The following is a 12,402-nucleotide window of genomic DNA, read 5'->3' on the forward strand; positions in this document are numbered from 1 at the left end:
TCCAAATCAGCTCTATAAATTGATGGAAAAAAAATGACCCTGTGGTTATATGTACAATAATTCTTATCATACATGTTCCTATTTCTTTAATTCATTTGCCTATTCAATTATCTATTCAGCAATCACTGTGGAGTTCCAGGTATATAAATTTGGCAAGGTTTTGGGTTTATCAAATACCTTTAGATTCAGGACTACTCTGGAAGAAGTCTACAGTCGAATGTGTCTTCTGCCAATGAAAAATGAAACAATATGGATTCTCTCTTTCCAGACCTGGCTGAGCAGAAGGTGCCATCACGGGAGATGACGTCCACACAACGAGGAGCAATAGGTTTTGTTCAAGGAGCCCAAGAGCCAGGACATCTACCTGAGACTGTTGGTCAAGCTGTACACACAGGTTTCTGGCCAGACAAACCAATTCTACCTTTAACCAAGCTGTGTTGAAGAGGTTGTTCCTGAGTCCCACCAACCTGCTGCCTCTGTCCCTTTCCCAGATGATCTGGAAGATGAAGCTGCCTGGCCAGGAAAACAAAACAACTGTGGTTCTAGGAAGTATAACCAATGATGTGAGTGTCCAGGAGATGCCCAAACTAAAAGTGTGAGTCCTGTGCATGAGCAGCTGAGCCCGGGGCTGAATCCTCAAAGCTGGAGGCAAGATCCTCACCTTTGACCAGTTGGCCCTGGACTCCCCGGGGCTGCGGCACCATCTTGCTCTCTGGTCCACGCATGGGCCGAGAGGTATACAGGCATTTTGGTAAGGCCCCAGTAACCCCTCACAGCCACATCAAACCCTACGTGCGATCCAAGGAGCGAAAGTTCAAGGGCGCCAGAGGCTGCAGGGCTAACTGGGGCTGTAAAAATCAACCCCAGATCCTGTCTTGTTATTAACAAGATTTTGAATGAAGAAAGAAAAGAAAGAAAGAAAGAAAGAAAGAAAGAAAGAAAGAAAGAAAGAAAGAAAGAAAAAGAAAATTAAGAAAAGAAAAGAAAAAAGAAAGAAAAGAAGAAGAGAAGAGAGGAGACAAGGAGAGAAGAGAGGAGGAGAAGAGAAGAGAAAGAAGAGAAGAAGAGAAGAGAAGAGAATATGGTAATGAAGATAATGGGCAGACTAAGCACAGAAGAGGGAATAATCATCACCACCTAGGAAGAGAATAATTATAAATGGTCTTGGAACCAAAACGATCAGGACTTGTATTTTAGCTGTACCATGAAATAGCTGTGTGTCTGAAGGCACTACCACCTTACTCCTCTGTAAAGTAGATCTTTACAGACTACCTCATAGGATTGTTGGATGGACTCTGTAGACAGTGCAAAGCCTTAGCAAAATTATTACATGATATACATGAAAGTTATTTTTTAGCAATGAAGACTGTCCTCAATTTTCATTCATTTTTGCAATAAATGCTTGGCTTATTTTACTCTGACAACCCCAAATTGCCTTTTAAAATGTCCAAATGAACCACTCACGCCAAGACTATCAGAGGCGTAGCAAGCCAATCAACAATTCCATCGTGTAGTGTTATCATTTTTCTCTGTTCAACAGTTTGATTAATTATTTGCCTCTTTAATTGTAAACTGTTTTTACTGTCTTACAAAAATGTTTAAAAAAGAAAATATATTTAAAAAGAAAAAAAATGAAAGTGACAGGAAGGCATTAGTGATAAGATGGTAATTCTCATAAAATTATTGTAATTTAGGCAAGTTTGGAAATTATTAAGATTGACAGAGAAGTTGACCTTTAATCTCAAATTGAAGCCTACTCTGCAAATGTGGTGTTTTATAGATATTTTAGAAATGTGTCATGGACAGTAGGAAAATATTTGCCATATTGTGAAGAGTTAAAGATGATTTAATCATGAGTATGAGAATGTCATTTTAAAAAGAAGAGGAGGATCTATCCAGACAGAGGAAATATGGGTAAAAGCTTAAAGGCATGGGTTATTTACATCACATGTCAATAGAGTTGTGAAAACTCAGTGTAATGAGAACACAGGAAGCATGTAGGGAAGAGAAGAATATTAGTTTATAGAGGGAATAGACAAGTTTATGAGAAAAAAACTGGTGTGTCAAGCTAAGGAGTTAGAATAATTTAAGAACATTTGCAGAAATGATAAAATTGGACTATTACATGGCTATGATTTTACAAAGAAACTTCTATTTGTGTCTATATAGGGGACATGAGTAGGGATACAAAGACTCTTAGAAAGGAAAGGAGGAAGGGATTGTGAGAAGGCCATGTTTGGGAGAGTAATTTTAGAACAGTCCAGAAGTGGGAGTTATCTATAAACCAGGAAGACTTGATCTTTATTATGAATCCAAAAGCTAGCATGGTACCTAGTTAATAATAGGCAATCAGTAAATTACAGCATGAATATAGAAAAGAGTTTAGAAATAAATTGTTGGGGCTTACTTTGATCAAAGCCAGAAGCTATGATATTATTACTTTGGCTGTGAACTGAATCTCTACTGATCACACTCCTAGGGCATCCTTCCCCCACAATTAAATGAAGAAGATTCTTCGTATATACATAACTATTACAAATTAAGAACCTTGTCTTAAAGCTAAAGTAAATTAAAATCTTTCATTCCAAAGTTATGAGTTTAAGAAACATACTTTTTAAATGTTTTAAATACATTTCCCACTTCTTTAAGGGTATAATTCCTCTGTATTCAACTATTAGATATATATTTTTTAAAACTACTTATCAAGACCCACAAGTGCCATAAAAATTAACAAAACTAATACTTTGGAAATTTCCACACATTGTTTCAGAACAATTTTCACTCATTCTGTGATTTGGGGCAAGTGATTTAACTTTCCTGAGTTTCATTTCCCTTTTTTCTTTGGTAGAAGTGATCTCTGCTTTCCCAAAGACTAGTTTTATTAATTAATACAATTAATTAATTAATTAACTTGCCGAAGTTAATATTGGCAAAGATTAATAGTATGTGAAGATGCAAATTATTATTGTTTTATTTTTTTCTTCCTGATTTCGTATTTCTGGAATAAAATTTGGCTTGGTTAATTTTGGTAATTGAAAATTAATCTTTATATTTTTAGCTATCATTTACTTAGTTCCCATTATGTGCTGAACACTAAGTAAAAGTTATAAAAGCATTATCTTATCTAACAAAAAATCCAGATATGTAATATTCTCATTGTATAGAATAGAAAATTGAGGGATAGAGGAATTAATAATCTGCTCAAGGTTACATAACTGTAAATAAAGAGATTTAAGACCTCTGCTCAAAACTAATATATTAAAGCAACTATTATTAATTTTTGATATTCTATATCAATCATAAATATTAATGGATCTGCTGCCTCTCACAGTCTCTAAAGGTTAAAGCTTGGCTAATCAATTTAGCTTATTTATCATGTAGGTAATATCCAATCGCCCATTTTTTTTTCACTAAATTTATTAACTATCCATATACACCCTTGTAAATTTGTTCAGAAAATAAGTTCAGTAAAGTAAAATACGTTTTATTTTGTACTATAAGTTCAGTATTTTTGTGGGTTCTATTATTTTCAAAGCATAAAATTATTTTTATTATTACCAATACCACCTCCATTAACATTTCATTGCTCTAGGCCTGTCCACTCATGTTTGTTGAATATTACATGAATGAATATAAATAAATATTATTAATTTGCTATCTCGATATATGGCGATTTTTTTATTTTAAAGAGTCCGAAATAGTCCCTGGTCCAGAATTTTTAATGACTAAAGAGTTGAAATTGTCACCACTTATGTTTTAGCATATACCTACTACTATCTTTTATTTTCTTCTGTTGTATCTTTAAATCAAAAGATTTTCCCCAATATTACCATTATTAAATAACAAGCCACCTTTTTCCCCTTTCTTCTATTTTTTGGATCTCATATATAATGCTTCTTCCTCAAGTTCAATTTCCTTTCAGACTTCTTTATAGAGTTTATTTCACCAACCAGTTTTGATATTCCCATTAAGGAAATGTTATCTTTCCATTTTTATTATGCTCAACAGGTCATATTCTCCATCATTTAGAAACATTTCCAGTTAATCTTTTTAATTTCCCATTTACTTTGTAGTTACTTATAGACAATTAAGTCCAGTATGTTAATATTACTTATCACTTATCTTATATTTCATCTTAGCTTGTAGAACTCCCTATTCTCTTCATTGTGCATGTTGAGATTATTTGGGCTAAGCAAAAGATCCTCCCTTAATACCCAATTTAAAGCCAACTTAATGAGCCCTGCCAGTTCTGAACACAACAGGGAGTTTGGTATCCCATCTGGTTAAGTGGAGACTACAATAACTTCCATGATGAGGACATCTGTTTAGAAAAATCAGAGTTCCATAAATCCAAAACTCTCCTTCCTGTACCACTAACACACCCACCATTTGTGCTTTATCTTTATTCTCTTCATTTGTGATACCAAGGTCTTCAAGATGACTCCCTTTCCTCAATTCCCTTGACTAAACTCCTTTGTACATATAAAACAAAAATAAAATAACAAAGTTGGAATCATGTAACTGGTCCAAATTTGCTCTTTTCATCCACAATGTTTGGTTTTGTCAAATGCATTTAGAAAATGATACAAGTATGGATTTGATGATGATAATAGAAATGAAACTCAACATTCGTGCAGTGTTCACTAAGTTAAGCACTAGGCATTCCATATGCATCATTACCTTCCATCCTCACAACAACTTTAAGAAGAAAGTAAATGAGCATTCTTATTGCCTCTCCGATACTCATTCCATTCCCCATCAAGTCTGTAGCAAAAAAAAAGGACAACTGGTCAAAATACACTAAAACAACAGCAGCAACAACAAAAATAAAGCCCACAAAAACAAAACTGCCTGCCCTCATGAAGTTTACATTCTCTCATTCTCCTGAAGCTTGTGCAACTGTGCACTCTGATGTATGAGCCAAGAAATCTCCTCATGTTATCTACTTAAATGTTATTGGCACAGTTTTACAGTGAAAACAAATAAGGTTTGTTCCTTAGGTATATAGATACGGGAACACAATGAATACCTTACCTAACCCAAACAAACACAATAACAAATTAACAATAACAAGTAACACCTTGAACGTGTCATATAGTGTAATCATCACTGGAAGCACAAATAAGCAAAACACATGCCCATGTTTTCAAGCAGAACACATAAGGTACCAGAAAGCAATAAAGGCCTCTAAAGTAAGCAGAAGTAAGTAAAAATATTTATCTCAAGAACCAACACGCGTGAATATAACTCATTAACAAAAGACTCAGTTTCTCTCTCTCTCTGACCTTATTTACTTCTATGTTACATATCATTTTAACCTCCAGAAAGCCATAATGTCTAATATAAAAAAATTAAAGAATCACTTGCTGCTTATTATAGTGAAAAGTGATTCTTCACAGCAATAGGACACAGGCAAACTTTAAAGGAAGATCTACACAGTTAAAATAAAAAAGTAAATGGAGAGATGTAACATAGAGGCCAGAAAATTGTGATAAACCCTAAGGAAAATACCCTTCTATAAACACACTGGATGATTAGAGGTGGTAGTAATTTCAAATCATGTAATAGAGTGAAAATTACAACCAGTACATTACATTTAACAATTCAGAGGAGTATACGTTTTAAGTATATTTCTATGAAAATGAATCCTGTCTTTTTGAAGGATTCAGCTTAAAGGTGTTAATCATCAGTTATCCAGTAAACCTGGTCATGCTAAATATAAGAGGGGTTTATTTTTTAAACTAAAATAATCTTAATAAGTGTGAGCAGTTCCCAATGGTATTATGCACCTTTGAAACCTTCACTCCTTTTCCTTCCCCACTGATTGTAAACATTTCCCAGGAAACCCTCAGGCGGAACCTGAAAGTTTACATCAATCCTTTCAGAAATTTAAAAAAAATTTTTTCTTTTTTTTTTTGTCCACATACATGTTCTTTCTCATAGTCTTAACCTTTTTACTCTTTCTAGAAAGAGTTAGCTCTACTTACTATTTCTAGTTTTTAACCTACATTTCCATTCTAAGCCTCCTTCACTCTGGCTTCCAACCATTTTATAGAAGACCTAAAGTGCCGTCCATATTCTTTTCAGTCTTCATCACACTTCAGCAGCAGTATTCCACATGGTTGACCATATCCTCCTTAAAATCTGCTATTCCTTTGGCTTTTGAGATACAGATTTCCCCTGCTATCTGAAAGTAGAGCATTCCCCTGAAACCTTTTGTAAGTGGAAATGGCATAAAGCGAAGAAGCAGTTACCATTAATTTATATGGAAATTTTTTAATTAAGTTTTTTATTTTAATTCCAGTATAGTTAACATACAGTGTTATATTAGTTTCAGGTGTACAACATAGTGATTCAACAGTTCTGTGTATGTGGAAAATTTTTTAGCACTCCCACACCCAGTGAACAACCTCTCCTAGGTTTTTCTGCTACCTGAGGACACATCTTGCTAATGAATGCAGAAAATAAATTGCGATAAAGCACAGATGCTCACAGACACAGCTCAAAGCTATGGGGGCTTGATGCTGAGTGTAGTTCCCAGGGAAGGAGTTTGGTAGGGATACCCTCGCTGCTTGGGGTGTGTGCTGCCTCAGTAATATCCCGCTGCAACACAAATGCTGAACGCTATTTTTGCTTTCCACCTTCTTTGATAAAAACGAAAATCCTCATTTGATTTCTTTCAGTTAGCAAAAAAAAAAATAAATAAATAAAATGGTACTAATGTAAGTCTTTCATAAAAGCAAAGCGGCCTAATGTGAGCTTTTGAAATCCGGATACCTGTATAATTCGTTTTTTTTAACCTATATGGCTAGTCTTCTCCTTGCTAGAATCATCCTCCTCTGCTTGTCTATTGCATGTTAAATTCCTTGAGCCTAAAATCTAATCCATCTCTACCTCGCATTCCACACTTTCCCCCCAGATGGTCTAATTCAGCTATATAGAGATGATCCATAAAATTTAACTCCAGGTCAGACATCTCCTCTGAGCTTCTGACTCATATTTCTAACTGTTTAATGTTTCTTGACTATCTCAAAGGCATCACAAATTCGACATTACCAAGACTAGATTCAGGACCTTTCCATTGCTTCCTTCCTCTGATCCATGAATGAGCTTATGATCCATCTAGTTATTCCAGCTAAAAAACTAGGACTCATTTCTGAGATCTGCTTTAACATCATAAACAATCCATTAATGATACACTCTGTCAGTTTTACCTACTTAGTATTTCTTGAATCTTTCCATGTCCTTGGTTCCCCTACCACCATCTTAGGCCAAGTTGTCATCATCTCTTGCCTGTTCCGTTATATCCTACTAATTTGTCTATCTATACTAATTTGTCTATTTCCATCTGTTTTGGTAGCCTACCCACCTATTCTCCACAAATAACCAGAGCAATCTATTCTAGAATCAAATCAACTTCTATCATCTTCCTGCTTAAAATTCCCCAGAAATTTCCCATTGCTTATAGGTAGGCACAACTGAGAATGATCTATAAGGACTTATGTGGTCTGGATTGCTGTTCTATTCCAGTCTTATCTTGAACCGTTACCATCCTTCTCCCTGTTCCAGTCATATTAGACTTTTGCTTGTTACTGTGTATATGTGCCATGGTTGGTTCCATCAAGTGTTTTTATCTGTACTATTCTCTCAGACTGATACACTATTTCCTCCCTTCTTACCTAGCTAAGTCCTATTTAACCTTCAGATGTCAAATCAAGTATCCCTTTCTTAAGAAAAAGCTTCCTTGGCTTCTCTGATAAGATTAAATCCCCATCTGTTATAATATCACCCTATTTTAAAAAGTACTCTCTCTGTTGCAATTTTACATTTGTGTGTGTTTGATGAATGTTCATGTCTCCCGCTAGAATGTACACTGCCTAAGAACAGAGATTAGAACTATTTTGACTCACTAGTTAATCCCAAGGCCTAATACAGTGCCTAGAGCAGAGTTTCTATTCAATAGTCAATGATCAATAATCAAGGTTGAATGAATAAATGAATGACCATCTTGAATCTCTTGCTTAGTCTGAATAAATGAATGTTTTTTTGACCTTCCACTCATGCCTAATTTTCAACATCCTCTTCCATTTCAGATCATTTAAGCTCTAATGAACCTCAAATAAGGAGCAAAATCTTGAGAAAAAAATGCATTTATTTGGTTATATACTCTATATTCCTTAACATTTTTAATCTTGATTTTAGAAATTTATATTTTCAGGAATTTCTACCTTATGTATTGTCCCACATTAAACAAATATTTTTGGTGCATGAATAGTATCTTTTATTAAGTGACTTAACCATGATAAAACTAAATTGTGGTAGATATGGATCTAAGGGGTGCCTGGGGAGCTCAGTCTGTTAAGCGTCTGCCTAAGGCTCAGGTCATGATCTCAGGGTTCTGGGATCCAGCCCCACCTTGGGCTCTCTGCTCAGCTGGGAGTCTGCTTCTCCCTCTCACTCTCCCTCTGTGCTTTCCCTCTCTCTTTTTCTCTCCCTCTCTTTCTCCCTCTCAAATAAATTTTTAAAATTCTTTAAAAAATATATAAAAGTAAAATGTTACTTATCTGACATCTAACTCCATTTGTTTCCTCCAAATGTCCAGCCATAATTAGCCACTAAAGGAGAGGATAGATCATTAAAAATTCCAGGTAATTTTTCTAAAATATTATGTTGGTCTACTTACCATTGTCACGGATCCACTCTCTTTCACTAATGGGAAACACAAAGACTGCCATTTATCTACTAGATTTAGTTCAGGCATACTGTGCCCCCAAAAGATTTGATGAGATACTTTTGTGACTTCATGAGAAGTTGTGTTGAATATTAATGGCCCTTCCCATTCTAATAGTCCTGTGGGTCCTTCTCTACTTTTTAAGTAGAAGAGAAAAATAGAAAACACTAGCTTAGTGTATGGCTGATTCTTTGTCTATACCAAACTTCATTTATATGACTTCTTAGGGAAAAGTTGTCCAAGAAAAAAAGTGGTTCAAAATCACAGATTCATATCCAAGCACAGATACTTTTAGTTAAAATGGTAATTCTTTTTAATGGAAATATTTCTAAAATATAGTATATATTTTATGGTTTTAATAAACTATATTTTTCAAAATGAAATGAACTCTGATAAATATTCTCATCATCAAAATCACACCCAGCCCCATATAATTTGCATGGCACTTTGCAATTTTCAATGCTCTCTTTAGTATTTTCATTGCAGTATCCTGAGGTTCACAATGCTCTAAGATGGTATTAATATGTGAAGAATATTTTCCCTTGACATGGTATAGACCTGGATTATTATGGAATTTCAGACTGTTATACAAATTATACATACAACACACCAGTCCTGAATAATACTGGGAATGGAATCAATGTTTGGAGTGATACATTCAGAAAATACAAACTTGTGTCCATCCCTTCTTTCTTTTTTTTTTCCTCAATCATTACTCCTATTTCTTTTGTTCCTATATTTGTTTTTATCCACTTTTGTTTTAATATGACAGTATCTGCTTTTCACTTCATAGTCACTAAAGAACAAAACTGAATGTTTCTAAGGGAAACTAAACAAATCTGTGTGTTTTCCATTAATACTCATTTTTATAATGACACTACAGTTAGAGGCCAATTTCAGGCATCTAGAAAATTCATTCCCAATGATATCAAATGAGATACTATTATGATATATGTTTATTCATTTTATGTATGTTTATTTGTGTATTACTGGGCACTGTTTCATAAATGCTTTAATTCATTATTTTTTGGACAACGTACAAATTCTATATCAAATTTGGTATGTTACTTGCCAAATATTAGAAAATATGTTCCAAATAGAAACATATCATGTATTGATTGTCTCCTCCTCCTTCGTCCTCTGTTCCTTGAGGATCACTGATCATCAAAAAACAAGCTTCTTTTCTTTTATGGAAATGAAAAATTTTTGTTAAACAGTGAGACATTAGGTGGTCCTTTAAGAATGGACAGGATTTCAAAAGGTGAAATGATGGCAGATAAACATTTTTCATGATGGGATCAAGGCCCAAGGGAAAAGTGCTGTCCGTGTTTATCAAATGATATGGCTAGATACAGGGTACAACAGGAAGAATTTTATTATTTAAATGAATTCTCACTGTACTAGAGAAATTGTTTTTGTTTCTTCTTTGTTTTCATTAACAGTTTTAATGAGGTGTAATTGACATTTAATGAAATTTACTTGTTTTCAGTGTACAACTCAATGATTTTTGGTATACTTACAGAGTGTAATTATTACCACGATATAACTTCAGAACATTTTGAAGTTGTCTTAGAATATTCTAATGTGATTTAAGATAGAATATAATTTTTAAGGAGAAAAAAACACCTATAACATTAATTTATTTCAAATATATAAAACAGCATCAGAATATAGATCCAGACTAAGCTAATAACAAATTTTCTGCTTTTTAAGAAAATCAATAAAGTGAGTAGTTTGGATTTAATGTATTGTAATATCAGCCATGAAGGACAGCCTACCAACTATTATTAACACCATCACCCTACCATTCTTTTGTATAAATTAGATATGACTAATGAACTCTAAAATTGGTTTCCTGTAGATTTAAAGACTACATGTAAAAGCCAGCCAATGAGTCATTCATGTGAAGCTCCTGTCTGATAAGGGTGTGAGAGTGTTTACATGACCAAAGTACTAGTAGCTGAAAACTTCCAGAAAAAAAAGATAAAATAAAGTTGATATACATGAACACACAATTGGGCAGGCTGGTTTGAAAATGCTGGACTTATCAGTGGTATTCTTGTCAGTTATCACGTGGTACTCTTCCTGAAGTTACAACTACCAAATCAGCGGCAGCATGTTGAGAAATTAGATTCTATATCATTTAAGTTTGCTCTTTCCAGGATCTAGAAACCTTGTCACTTGCCAAAATGGAGATAATCTCCCCAAAAAGTGAGTATTCAGGAAACTTCAATTACATGAATCTCATTTATTTCCAAATCCCTATCATAAGGAATTAAGCCATATACTCTGAATGAGAAACCCTTTTGCACATCTAATTCCAGTGTTTATCTGAATAAGTTCCCTGTCACCCCGTTCTTTTACTCAAGGGTTTGCTACTGGCTCGACATCATTCCGTAGGCCCATTTTAAAGCCAATACGGGAATATGGGTGCCTTATATTGGCAGGTCCACACACATTTGCACCCACTCGTGCCTTCTAAAAGCTCTGAATCATTGGTTCTCAAATGTGGCTGCCCATTGCCTGCACCCGCAGAACCTTAGCCACAACTGGTGCCCAGAGTCTTTGATTTCATTAGCATGGCAAGTTTTAATAGCTCTCCCGGTGATTCTAAGAAGCAACAAAGTTTGAGAATCACTGCCCTAAACTACTGAGGGAAAAAGGTAGGGAAAATGCTCTGTTACTGGTAGTAAGAACTAATTCTGCTCTGAAGCAACACTGAACTCACGGAGGAATATATATTCTTAGTCTGAATATGAGAGACAAAAGCTTCCTGAAGCAACAACCGTCTTTGCCAACATCTAAGTCTTTGCCAGAGGGACTGATACACTTTCCATTTCAAAATGTTTCTTCCTTGACCTTTTGCTGTCGACCAGATGCTTCATTATTTCTTATTATGAGTTTTACAGAATCAGATGAGTGCTATTTGCATTGGCCTCCATCACTTCCTGGTAAGGGGCAGATTAAAATCCCTATACTACCTTTAGAAGAATTGCTCTGTTGGCACCAGCTATATTCAGGAGACCTTTTAAAAGTAAACAAGAAAACCCTTCCTAATATAATCTCCATGGAGATTATTTCGGAGGATGGGATTTGTGGTTGATTGCACTCATATTACTATTTAAAATAAATGCAAAAGAGAAGAAAGGCACAAAATATATAAAGTTTATTATTAAAATTAAAATGTGAATTTCAGAATTCACTTATTTTGACTTATTGAACAATTTTATTTGAAAGATCAGTAAAAAAATACTTTTAAGCTGTTGAATTTTAAGTTTTTCTGAAGCTTTTTTTTTTCCCTGCCAGCGGAATTCTCTGAGGCAAATCGAATGAAATATTTCGCTGGAGGGGAGACTTTACTTTCAAGCATTCCTTTGCATCATGAAATATATGGAGGGAAGGAAAAAAAAATCAAAGACAATGCTATAATTTGTGGCAGGCAAGAAAAAATATCAACATGGTCAGGAGACCTCCTAATTTTCCTACAGCTCAAGTCATGATTTAAAAATCTGTTAATTATTCAGATATTAAGACATGCACCCACATAGTTTTCACTTCTTTCATTTAAATATTCGTTGTTTTTCCCTTTGATGGCATGTCAAGGGAAGACAATGCCCTTTGCTACTTATCTCAGACATCTGCTGCCAAGGAAACTTCTGTTAATTATCCCG

At 34.6% G+C, this 12,402-nt stretch overlaps 1 pseudogene; it reads left to right on the forward strand.

Annotated features, from left to right (window-relative positions):
* The first annotated feature begins 304 nt into the window (after positions 1-304).
* On the forward strand, positions 305-885 carry LOC100466815 (annotated as a pseudogene).
* Positions 886-12,402: the final 11,517 nt, after the last annotated feature.

This window comes from Ailuropoda melanoleuca, chromosome 11 (genome assembly GCF_002007445.2).
Source record: "Ailuropoda melanoleuca isolate Jingjing chromosome 11, ASM200744v2, whole genome shotgun sequence".
Taxonomy (NCBI): domain Eukaryota; kingdom Metazoa; phylum Chordata; class Mammalia; order Carnivora; family Ursidae; genus Ailuropoda; species Ailuropoda melanoleuca.